Source organism: Frieseomelitta varia, unplaced genomic scaffold (genome assembly GCF_011392965.1).
Source record: "Frieseomelitta varia isolate USP_RPSP 00005682 unplaced genomic scaffold, Fvar_1.2 scaffold_272, whole genome shotgun sequence".
Lineage (NCBI taxonomy): Eukaryota > Metazoa > Arthropoda > Insecta > Hymenoptera > Apidae > Frieseomelitta > Frieseomelitta varia.
In genome coordinates this window covers 207,400-220,011 of record NW_025110004.1, presented here as the reverse complement: position 1 = coordinate 220,011, position 12,612 = coordinate 207,400, and the positions used below count along the sequence as shown (strand labels likewise).

The window sequence follows — 12,612 nt, the reverse complement described above, 5'->3', positions numbered from 1 at the left end:
GCTAATTATCCCTTCGTTATCCCTCCAAGCTTTCAGTAATGTATCATTCTACTTGTTTTAACGTGTTACGAATATCATATCCATTTTTAGCAAAAATCATAAAAACTTATTAAAATTGTAAAAAATTATCAAAATAGAAAAGCCAATTGGATATATTTTATGAAGTCTTCAAATGAGTCTTCGTTGAATCTTTTGCATTCACGATATTCGATCAAATATTTCATAAATATTTTTTTGATACATTCTTTGATTTAAAGACTTGTCGCTTTAGATATTGTTACAGGAATGAATTTTCCCGAAACGTGTTTGTTTTTTATTTATAGGATGTTTCGAGTTTAATAATGATTCTGAGAACGCCAAAAAGTTTTTCTTGGAAGTTAGTAGCATTAGCAAAGTATCGATATTGGTTTAGATTAAATAAATTCATAGCCGGCGAAAGTCAACTAATACTTATCCTTATCTCTTTATGTTTAAAATTTGATACGTGAAATGTATAAATATATTGCGGTACGAACATGTAAAAAATCATTCTGAGGATTTTTGTTTTGAATATCTCGGAAATATGTAATTTTTGCTAAAAACGGATATAATATTCGTATTCAGCATATCAAAACAAACAGAATAACGTAAAATATGTATTAAAATATTGGGAAACAACAGTATCTTACCCAAAGAGGAAATTTTTTCCATTTTGTAAATTTCAAAATTGTTTGAAATTTATTACATAATTCAACAAAAATTTTGTTAGCTTCTTGAGCGTTTAATCTTTTACGATTTCTTAACGTACTATACAATTTTTCTCGTCATTTTACTGAAGTTCAAATATTATGATTAGACAACGAACTGTTAGGATTTCTTGAATTTTTGTTTGTCGTTCAATATTCAAACTTTAATAAAATGGCGAAAAAGAATTATACAGTAAGTTTTAGGAAGTCATTATAAATACTTCAATTTTTGAAATGATAATGGATCTAATCATGAACAAATTTTTCTGATGATGATAGAAAATTTGAATTTTTACAATTTTCAAGAATAAAAATATCTTTACTTTCTCCGTTGCTTGTCAAAATAAAAATTTCACTTCAGAGAGTTATTATTATGTTGTAGAGGTATAATTAAAAACTTATACTTTCAGAGATAATTTCAGAGAACTTTTGCTAGAAAGTAACTTTCCACTCGACTTTCCATAACTTCTTGACGTAAAAATGTAATATTGCCTGAAATCCCTTTTCATCGCGCTTATATATATTTTTCTGATTTATACTTTGGTCTTTGACTAAATCTTAAGACGACTCTTAGCGTGATTCCTAACAACGTTTGGAATTAAAGCAATGAAAGAAAATAGATTGCTGTAGAATTTTGTTCACGAAATTATAACAATTAAAATTTTTCAGCGAGTGTATTTTTATATTGTTTAAGCATGATCAAGAAATATGCGAAACAGTGATGATTTCAAGAATAATATATTTATACGATAGGCAAGAAGTTAAACTTCAAATATTACACTGTTGAACAAAAATATAAGACGTCCCACCTGATTTCCAGTAATATGTATTTAAATATATACATTTTTAGAATAGATCAGCGACATAAACAACCAAAAAACGTCAAAACGTTTCCGCGTACAGCATATTCTGAAATTCGAGTATAGGAAATTATGACACTAGTACTAATCTGTCATCGTATCGAGTTGTATTTGCTTATATTGACTTATAAATTTTTTAATAAAATAAGTTTGTTAATTTATGTTTGAAAATTAATGCAATGAGATTCTCAGCAAGAATTGATTATATGATTTGTCGATTATATGATGGTTGCGTGCTGATTGTATGCTACTCATACGGTATTACATAAATATTTTTAGAAATGTCTTTATTTGGAATATAAATACAACTGGAACAACATTTGGAAATCATTTCCTTTAAATCTTTAAATTCAAATATTTCAAACCAGCATCTTGTTTTAATCCATATAAAGCTTCATTTAGCTTATGGACTTGAATACTTTCACTTATAATTCCCTCAAGAACCTTCATATAAATTTCCTTTTTTAATTTACCATTTTAAAAAAGCAGCTTTACATCCATATGATAAAGTAATAAGTTAAACTGATTTGCAAACTTATTATAAATCTAAAACTGATTTGCAAAACTTATTATAAATCTAAAACTTGAAATTCTTGCAACTGTTGTATTATATTCTGTAAGATATTGCTGACTGAAATTTTCTGCAACAAAGCAAGCTTTGTACTTTAGTGGGTTTTCAAATTCACCATTTTCAATAGCAAATACCCATTTATAATTACAATATTTTTGTTCTCTTTAGTATTAAAATTCAGGTATTACTAATCAAAAAGGAACTTATTTCATCGTTGATAGCTTGACTCCACTGAATTCTATCATCCCTAATTTTTATTTCCTGATATAAGGTAGGAATTTTACATACAATTTTAGTATGTAAGAATACACTTGAGATATTCCTCTGATATTATTCTCATTGTAAGAAATATATTAATCCTTCTACTTTTCTTAGGCTCGCAATTAGGGAACATTTGTTTGTCTGAAACAAAGATCCATCAGTATGTACCTTTGTTTTACCTGGATATTCTTCAGGCTTTCTTCTTCTTCTTCTTCTTCTATTTTTCTTTAATGTCGTATCGACAGCAAGGTCATTAGCGACAACGGTGCCATTAGATATGTGTGTAGTAGTTTATGTTTTTGAGATATTTTAATAGTCTTTGTATGTCATTTTGAGAAGTCAGGTTTATGTTTGCGTTGATTCCGTATTTTTGTCTTTGGATTTCTGTGGTGTGGCATTCGTGCTGTATGTGGGTTATTGTTAGTGGAAGGTTATTGCAATGAGTGCAGGTGGATGGTGTAGTTTTTTTGATTTTGTGTTCATGTGTCAGCTTAGTATGATCGATTTTTAGGCGTGAGATAATTATTCCTTCTTTCCTGTTGGTAAGATTTGGTGTTTGCTGGTGAAAGTCTTGGATACTTTTGTGTAGTTGGATGCTTTTAGTTGTTTCCCATGCATTGTTCCATTCATTTTTTTGCTACTTTTTTGTAGTGGATTATTTGGTCGTCGCAGGAGATTGGAAGATGGTTGCGATTATTAGTAGTGAGGAAACTGTGGCTTCTTTTGCTGCTGTGTCGGCTTTTTCATTTCCTTCTATTCCTTGATGAGCTTGAATCCAGATGACTGTGGCATCTGTGTTAGGTTGGTTGTGGTTTAGTTCTTGGATGGTGGATATTAGTTGGTTTTCTTGATCATATGATTTCGTTAGGGATTTTGTAACGCTCATGGAGTTGGTGTATATAACGATTTGGGCTTCGTTATTTGAGTGTGCATATTTAATGGCTTCCAGGATGGCATAAATTCTGGCTGTGAAGATAGATGATGAAGGAAGATTTTGAGTTTTTTTGGCTTTTTCTGTGATAATGACGTATCCAGCTCTAGTGTCCGTTTTTGATCCATCAGTGTAAATCTTGCTGTGTTGGGAGTAGTTATTTAGTTCTAGGAATCGAGTCCTGTGGTCAGTTGGACTAAGGATTTTTTTGGGGAGTTCGGCAAGACTGGTGTTTGTTGGGAGTGCTTTTATTGTCCATGGAGGGATTTGTGGTGGTTCAATGGTGGGGTGGATTTTGAAAGTGTGGGGTCGATTTTGCTAAGTCTGATATGAAAGGGGAGGGAATTTTGGGTTTATTGATGTAGAAAGCTTTGTATCTATTGGAGAAGACATTGTTGTAGGAAGGATTATTTGGAGTAGATGAGACTTTTAATGCGTATTCAAGAGTTAGGAACTTCCTTCTGGATTCAAGTGCCATTTCTTTGGCTTCGAATAGTGAGTTGTTTATGGGGCATGTTCGGTATGCACCTGTGGTTAATCTAAGAGCTGAGTGCGAGATTGAATCTATTATTTTTTTTTTTGTGGAGCTTTTGGCTGAGTTATAAACGATAGAGTCGTAATCTAGTTTGGATCTAATTAACACTCTGTATGTTTCTAGAAGAGTGTCTTTATCCGCTCCCCAGTTATTATTGAAAAGAGTTTTTATAATGTTAAGTCTTTTTATAGTCTCTTTTAAGGTTTTTAGGTATGGCTCCCAAGATAATTTTTTATCGAAAATAAGGCCTAATATTTTGATGGTGTCAGTGAACTTTATTTCAAGATTACTGAGATATAATTTAGGTGGGGAATTGAATTTGGTTTTTCTAGTGAATAGGATGCCTTGGGAGAAAATTTTAAGCCTGTTGTTTTTGACCAGTCCTAAAGGGTATTGATGGCTGTTTGTAAATATTCGTTGATGGAGCTTATATTTTTCCCGCTACATGTGATTGTTATGTCATTCGCAAATAGCTGGGTTTTTATTGCTTGAGGTTGATGGTGATGTCATTAATTCCTATTAAAAATAGTGTGGTGCTAATTACTGATCCTTGTGGGACTCCGTTTTTTATAACTGGATGTGACAGAGATCCATTTGCTCCGACTTGGATTGATTTATTGGATAGAAAGTTGGTTATGGAAGATAGCATATTGCCATTTACTTTTAAATCGATGAGGAAATTAATAATTTTGGTTCTCGAGATTGTGTCGAAGGCTTTTTCAATCGAGGCATACGGCGTATATATTCTTCGTTGAGGAAGGTGTCGCAGATATTTGTTTCTAAGTTCGTTAGAACGTTTATGGTTGAACGGTAGTGTCGGAAACCGTATTGGTTTGGATTAAGAAGTTTTTTTACTTCTAGGTACCATCTAAGCCTACAGTTTACAATTTTTTCTAGTAATTTGCACATGGTATTAGTTAATGCAATTGGGTGATAGTTGTTAGGGTTTAGTTTGCATTTGTTTGGCTTAGGAATTGGCATTACTATTGCTTTTTGCCAATTTTCGGGAAAAACTTTATGGATCCACATACAGTTGAAGATTTCTAACAGGTAGTTTATTCCAGTTTTTGGGAGCATTTTTAGTAGTGAGTTGGGGATATTATCTGGTCTTGGGCGGAGTTTTTTGTTGATGTAAGGATGGAACTTATTTCTTTGAGTGTTAAAGGTGAGTTAGTAATGAGTTTAGTAATGAGTTGTTATCGTTGTGAATCAGATCATGGTGTATATTACATGTTGTAGATTATTGTAGGATGTGGTGAGTTTATATTATTTGAATTTTCTTGAAATTTTTTAGCAAATGTGTTAGCAATGTCGTCGGCTCGAGTTAGGGGTTCTACCATCATCAGATTCCAGGATTTGGATCCATTTATGCATTTGATTTTTTTCCATACTGCAGATGTTGGTGTCTGGATTTATTGATGATATGTAGTTCCTCCATGATTGTTTTTTATTTTCTTTAATTATTCTACGGAAGTTGGCGCGTTTCATTTTGTACTCGGTTAGGTTTTCGTTTGTAGGATGTTTTTTTGCTCTATTGAAAGCGTGATGACTCTTACATGGCGATTTTGCATTCTTCGCTCCACCACGGTACCGGTCTTTTCCTAATTTTTTGTAGTCTGGGAATTCCAAAGGATTTGTCTGCAGCCGAGGTTATGATTTGTTGAAAATTGTTTATTGTTTCGTTAATCCGGACTGGGTCGAGTTCAGGTTCTGTTTCTTTCTCGGTTGAAGCATTATGTTTTCTTGGTATACTGGCCAGTTTGTTTGTTATGCCATTTTGGTTGTAGGTAATTTTGAATTGTTGTGCTATTGTCTCCATAGATAATTTTTATGGGAAAGTGATCGCTGTCGTATAGTTCTTTTAAAGTATCCCATTTTAGGTGTTGAGCTATCTGTGGACTGGAAAAAATTAGATCTATTAAATCCTAGTTGTTAAGTAGATTTTTAATAGTCTTCTGTCAGTTTTGGTCGATCCCCAGAGAGCGTGATGGCTGTTAAAGTCTCCGAACAGGATCAGTGGAGCTGGAAGTTGAGCTATTAAATTTTCAAGGTCTTGTAAATCAAGGGGGAAGCTATTAGGAATGTAGATATTGCAGATGTGGATTCTTTTTGAAAATTAAATAGATATTGCGACGGCTTCTAAGTTTGAATTTAATGGGATTTCAGTAGAATCATATTTGTCCGAAATTAGAATGGCCACTCCTCCGCTGGCGTGTTTACCCGGTTTTTAACGAAGATGTTGAAATGTTTTAGTGTAGGCTGGTGATTTTTTTTGAAATTTGTTTCTTGAAGGCAGATAATATCAGGGCTGAAATTATTTATGAGAATTTGGAGTTGTTCGTAATGGGTATAGTAACCGTTTATGTTCCACTGTATTATTGTTTTCATAATGTATTTGGAGGGGCTTTGGATTTGGATTTTGCTGCAATTACGGCTCTTATGAAAATTCGATTCAGATGAGCAGCTAAATGACGATTCAGGTGTGTCAGTCGGTTTGGTGAGCTTTTTGCAAAGTTGATGTATTTTGTTTTTTATGCTTCTTTCGTTTAGATGAGGGTAGATTTCTTCAAGAGTTTAAACAAGGGTCGGAATGTTATCGGTGTAGTTTCTTGCGATTTCCAATGGGTATGCTGATGCGAAGGTGTTTTGGAGGAGGCTCTTGATCTGGGAATAATTTAGCTGAGAGTGTGAAGGATTTTTTTTTATTTATTATTTCTTTTACTGGGGTTAACATTTCCTCTAGTTTGGCGGAATCGAAAAAAACTGGAGATTGGGGAGGAAATGGTTTAGTTTGGTTATTGCGATTTTTTTTTATGTGGATTGATTGGTGGAGGCATGGAGTCTATGTCTTTTAAGCTAACATAGTCCGGTTTGTCGTCAGCTGATGATTGTGACAGTGGTCTTTTGGAACTGAAAAGGATTGGTGGTTGCTCTGTAGGTAATTTATTTGTTGTTTGTTTAGGATGTTTGTCTAGTGATGGGAATCTTCTTTACCGGCAGTTTGGAGGATTGAGTTAGTGTGGGAATCGTTGAATTTGTATTTGGGATTGTTGTACCGGTTTGAATTTTGGGTTAGTGGGCAATCTTTCACTAAGTGACCTTCTTGTTTACATCGGAAGCAGAAAAGATTGTCGATGGAGGTGAAAATACGGTAAGATATATATTCAAAAGTTATTAGGAAGATGGATAGGATTTTTCCAATGTCATCGGAGTCAATGTATGTCTGTCTTCTGAAACTGAAAATGTGGGTGTATTCCGGGTCGGTCATTCCTGCTTTCAGGGTTGTTATTCTGGAGCATAGCTTGACGTTATTTCCTTTGAAAATTTTTTCAAATTCTGAGTTAGGTATAACCGGGGCGACGTTTGATAGAATTACTCTTTGGGCCGGAGTTAACATTGGTCTTAAGTTTAGCATATTGTTGTTGACCGTTGTTGTTTTATGCAGATTTGTTAGGTGTAGCATAGTTTCTTTTTTATCAAGATATACGCAAATTCGATTGTTTGAGATTTTGTAGATGTACTTTATTGATTTGGGGCCGATTAGTTTCCCTATTGCAAGGGCATAGTCTTGTAGGCTTGTGTCGTCTATTGCGTGGATGATGATAGCTTGGTCTTTGTAGGTGATGCATTGAGTTGTACTGCGTGGGAGTATGATTTAATGGAGTTGTTTGTTTCCGTTTGGTTAGAAAATTGGGAACTCCTGTACTCAGAGGTCCCCGCAGGTTGGTGTTGGTTAGTCGGTGTATTCATTCCTAAAGTATTCTTTTGTGTTGAGGTAAGAAATTGGCGTTTGTTTTCACTAACGCTAACACTATAATAATACGGATTGGAACTCGTAAGCGAGACTGTATCGGACGTCCGTACGGTTAAACCGAGACTGTCGTTCAGCTTTATTCAATCTGTATTTTCGGAATTTCATTATTATAATTACATCAAGTTAATTTTTAATTCCATCAAATTTAGTCGTATTCTAAATTTACATACACTATATTTTTCACTACCAAAAGGTTTAATGTTTCGTTTTACTTTCAAGTTTTCATTGTCTTTGCACTGAATCTGCATTAACTCCTACAACAGTTAATATAATACGTGTACATTGGGCTTATAACCTACTGTATGTGGATTATAAAATAGTAATTATTCTTTATATTTTATATTTTTTATTCTTTATATGTCGGATACGTTAGCACATATCGCATCAGGATAAACATTGCCATACTTATTCGAATGAATCGTCTATTCAAGTGTTTCGCCGCCGATATTATCAATGATAATTGATATTATCCTTTAAAGATGTCAAGCTAGTACGTGTATTTTGACCAAAATTTGTGTCTCGACTTGGGTTTATACGCGGCCACTTTGTAGAACGATTGAACGGCAGAGATCTCTTGAATTAGTACTTTTCTGAATACCTCCCATGAATGCTCGCAGCATTATACCTCGTTAAAAAGTTACCGTGTGTGTTCTTTTTTATTTATTTATTTATTTATTTATTTATTTACTTATTTAAAAATAGATAGGCAAAGGTTTTTTGATATAATAGAATTATAAGAATATTGTATCAGTGTAAAAATATATATACACATGATATAAGAAAGTAAGAAAGAAAGAAAAAAAGAAAAAGAAAAAAAGAGAAATTAAGAGTTAAATATATAATCTCAATTATAATACAGCAATATATTATAATATAATATAATATTGGAAAAATTAGTTAATTATTTTCAAAACAGACCGTTTATAATTTTTAATAGTTAATTAATTTTTACTAGAAATCTATTCGGTTCGTTAATAGCCAAGCAAGTTCTCGTAATTAGGTACGTGAATCTAAGATTGGTAGAGAAAAACTCAGTTTAGAAAACAGAAGTTTTTCGCAAAAACTGTGAATATGCGTTAATGTCAATCAGATGGAGAAGCCGAGGACTAGCTATAAAATTATTGATAATTTTGATTAATCTTTCTTCTACTCTTCGCATTATAAGTTCATGTCCGTACATATGTTCCCAAGTGAATGAGAAACAAAACATAAAAATTCATGTTGATTTTTTTCAACAAGATTAATATATTAACATAAAGACCAGATCATATATATATTAGCATATTCCAAGAACGGTGATTATACAAAGCTTGAAAAGTGAAAAAATTATTAAAATTTCTGTATAATTGGAAGACAAATCTGAGGGTCTTGTTAGCTTTGTTAACCGCATTTATAATATGAATAATATGAATAATATAAAAATTAAACTTTTTATCGTAAAAGATTCTTAAAATAATTGGCAGAAGAGGGGTGAGAATCAGAAATAAAGTAGGAATATATATATTTATATATAGTTATATTTCTATTATAGTTATATTTCTATTATGCGTCAATCTCATCTTGTGACACCTGACATTGAACCGCAAATTATTCTGTATATATCGTAATGCAAATCTATTAAGACACTCTGCAAATTGTGGGCATTAGAAACATCTCATATTTACAAACAATCTGAGGTAATTTGCAAAAAAGAAGAGATGGCCTTTTTAAGTATTGTACGAAGCTCAACTGTAAATCTTGGAGCTCAACTTAGGATTATTTTATCGAGATTGCGGCGGATTGATCGGATACGCCTGGATGTATATTAATCACATGTTTACTTTACACGACGATTAATTCGGAAGTAAGGGAAAAAATAAAAGAACGAAAGGAATTATGTTGCATTTGTCTTGACACGATTTGGCACGATGTATTTAAAATATAATGCTTTCCAACATTCATAAATAAAAATTATTCAAAGCATCTTGAAGCACTTCTGACGGAGCCTTGAAAGACTTCGAATAGTGATCTAATATGTTGAAAATGATGTAGTATAATCGCATAGCATCGATGATTTCAAAGCCCGAAATCGAAAGTTTAGCAGATAGAACATCATGGTCTGCAGAGTTGAAGGCTTTCTTAAAGTCCATGTAAATACTATCTACTTGATATTTGCTATGAACAACATAATTGCTAAAAATTGCTAGATCATTGGAAGATCTGTTTGGGAAAAAAGCTGTATTAATGAATTGAGATATGGTTTTTAATAATAGACATTAACCAAATTAATCAAATATTTTTGCGAACGTATTGAAAATAGAAATTGATCTACAAGGTAGATGAGCTAAATGGGATTATCTAAATACCTCCGTTATCTTTTGTACAAAAAAACTTCTGAGGGCAAAGTTGCACTATTTTAAGAAACAAATATAATGCTAGAAATATTTTTTTTAAAATATTTTTTTTTACGATTAATTTCTTTTTATATGGTACATGTAGTTGTACATGGTAATCACTTTTACCACGGTGAAAAGATTTTAAAATGTAAACTCGCGTAAATAGGGTGAAAATGAATGAACCATTAAATACTATTTTCAATAACTATATGTATTTCTTTATTAGATGATTATGGCGATTAGGCATAACGAATTGCCTTTTTGTCCTGCAGGAAGGTCATTTGTTTTAAGAATGAAAACAAAATCAAAAGGGTGGAAAAGGAGGGGGGAGAGGCTACTATACGTCGCTTTACAAATATACATTTTTTTTTTAAATTCCTTTTAAAATTAAAAAAAAAAAATAAAAAAACATTATCATTATCAGTATAATGTATTATTGCAGATGTAACTTTCATTTAACGATATAAAAAGTGTATAAAATAGTATGTCCTTGAAATAATCGTATTCGTAAAATTTGGCACTAAGATTTTAAAAAATACAAAAAATGAAATTAATCATTTTGGCTTGTGAATGACTCATATAATATATATATTTTTAAAGATGATTAGCCTTAAAAAGGCTATTATCAAGCTGTAAAGGATAAAATATTTTATAATGACAGTGTAAGAAATAATGAAAACTTCATCATTTTTCAAGAGAATAATCAAATTGTAACGTTGTAATGGTTTTTTTGCAACTTTGATTTTTGCAATGAGTAGATTACGATGCAAATAAAAAAAAAGACTCTTAATCTTGAATTTCAATGATAAATACCACAATTTCCTTTCAATCTTATTAAAGAAATATTGATTGAACAATTATTGTATAGTAAATACATCTAATGTACAATATATAGTTTAATAATACAATTCACACTAAATAAATTGAGTAACTCGAATATGATTGTTCAAGTAAATTAAAAATAAATTTAATTTCTTCAAATTAAGTTGAATGTTCTTAAGCGAATGTTGAAAGCAATTTGTAAATGTTCAACTTTTATAATATATTTGTTTATGATATATTTCTATAATAATTCAAAATAATAATTATATTTAATTAATATAATAGTTTTATAATAGAATGAATTAAAAGAAAAAATTATTTTCAGAACAAGAACACTAGAAAAAGAATTTCTCTAAAAGAAATGGATATTTATTTTTAATAAGTAACATGTCTATCTGTAACATATTTTTAATATATATTAAGTAGCTTAAGAATTTGAAGATATTAATTTGTATTTAAATAAATTCAGTGTAAGAAAATTATTTACATAGCTCGTGTTATATATTTATAATTAATTTTATAAAACATAATTCTAAATAATATTAAAAAATAATTTGATATTCAAATAAAATAAATTTATTTATTTATTTTACTCAAGTGCATTAATACATATTTAATTATTTAAGTAATAATTATATTCATATTTAATTATTTAAGTAATAATTATATTCGAGCGAATTAAAAACACACATATATAGATACATACAATAATTTTTGTCAGAAAGACAATTTTTTAATTTATTAGTAGATTAATTGTAAAAATAGATATTACAACAAAATTTATATATGTATAATTGCAACTGATTTCATTTGTAGCATAATTGTAATTGATTTAATTTTCTTTATAATTTCACATCACATTAAATTAATTTTACATTACAATTAATATTAAGATTTTTATTAAATATTTTCATATTAAAACAGTAAATAATATGTTAATTTTTGACATATTATTGTCAATCTTTTTATGAATGTTTCTACAATAGGATTATACAATATGACTTGTTCTCGTATAGTTTAATTATCACCACAAATCAGTATAACTGATTATTACTTGAATCCTGTAATATGATTTAAACTTTAAATAATAAATTTTTAAACTGCTGCAGTAGTATATCTGCATTTTACAATATAGTCAAAAATATTCAAGTAGTAGATAATGCATCATATGAAACAAAATTTTTCCACGGATTTAACAAAATACATTATTTTTAAATTGAAAATATCATGGAAGAGATTGATTTGTAGTTTAAATATTTTTTCTTAAAAATGATCCATGTTTATTATCCATATAAACTGTTTTTCATGCGTATTTAGCAATAATGAAATAGCGTAAACTAAAATCAAATGATATGGATTTGTGATATATTCTTAGGTTGATTTATGCTATTTTATACATCGTTTACGGCATTTAAAAAGTATAATTACACTCTTTTTTAAAATAAGAAATTTTGAGGCTTTACTTTCCAATTATTACGTAATTATTAAAATCAAAGATAACTTTTTAAATAATGAAAACTTTTGGCAGATTTTTCGTTGCATCAGTGTATTTGATAACTTTTTATTAAAATAGAAATATTCATTTAGCTCGAACCATTCTGCATGTTCTAGTACAATTAATATTGAATTTTTCTTTTTATTTTATTCACATTTTACTTTTTTCATTTTTAATCTACATGTTTTGCTTATTATTGTATTGTTATATTGATATTAAATAA

General features: G+C 30.2%; 1 protein-coding gene across 4 annotated transcripts in view; it reads left to right on the top strand.

The window, feature by feature from the left end:
• Positions 1-12,612, top strand: part of LOC122528955 (neurofibromin) — a 48,005-nt gene that overhangs the window by 26,022 nt on the left and 9,371 nt on the right. The window lies entirely within an intron of this gene.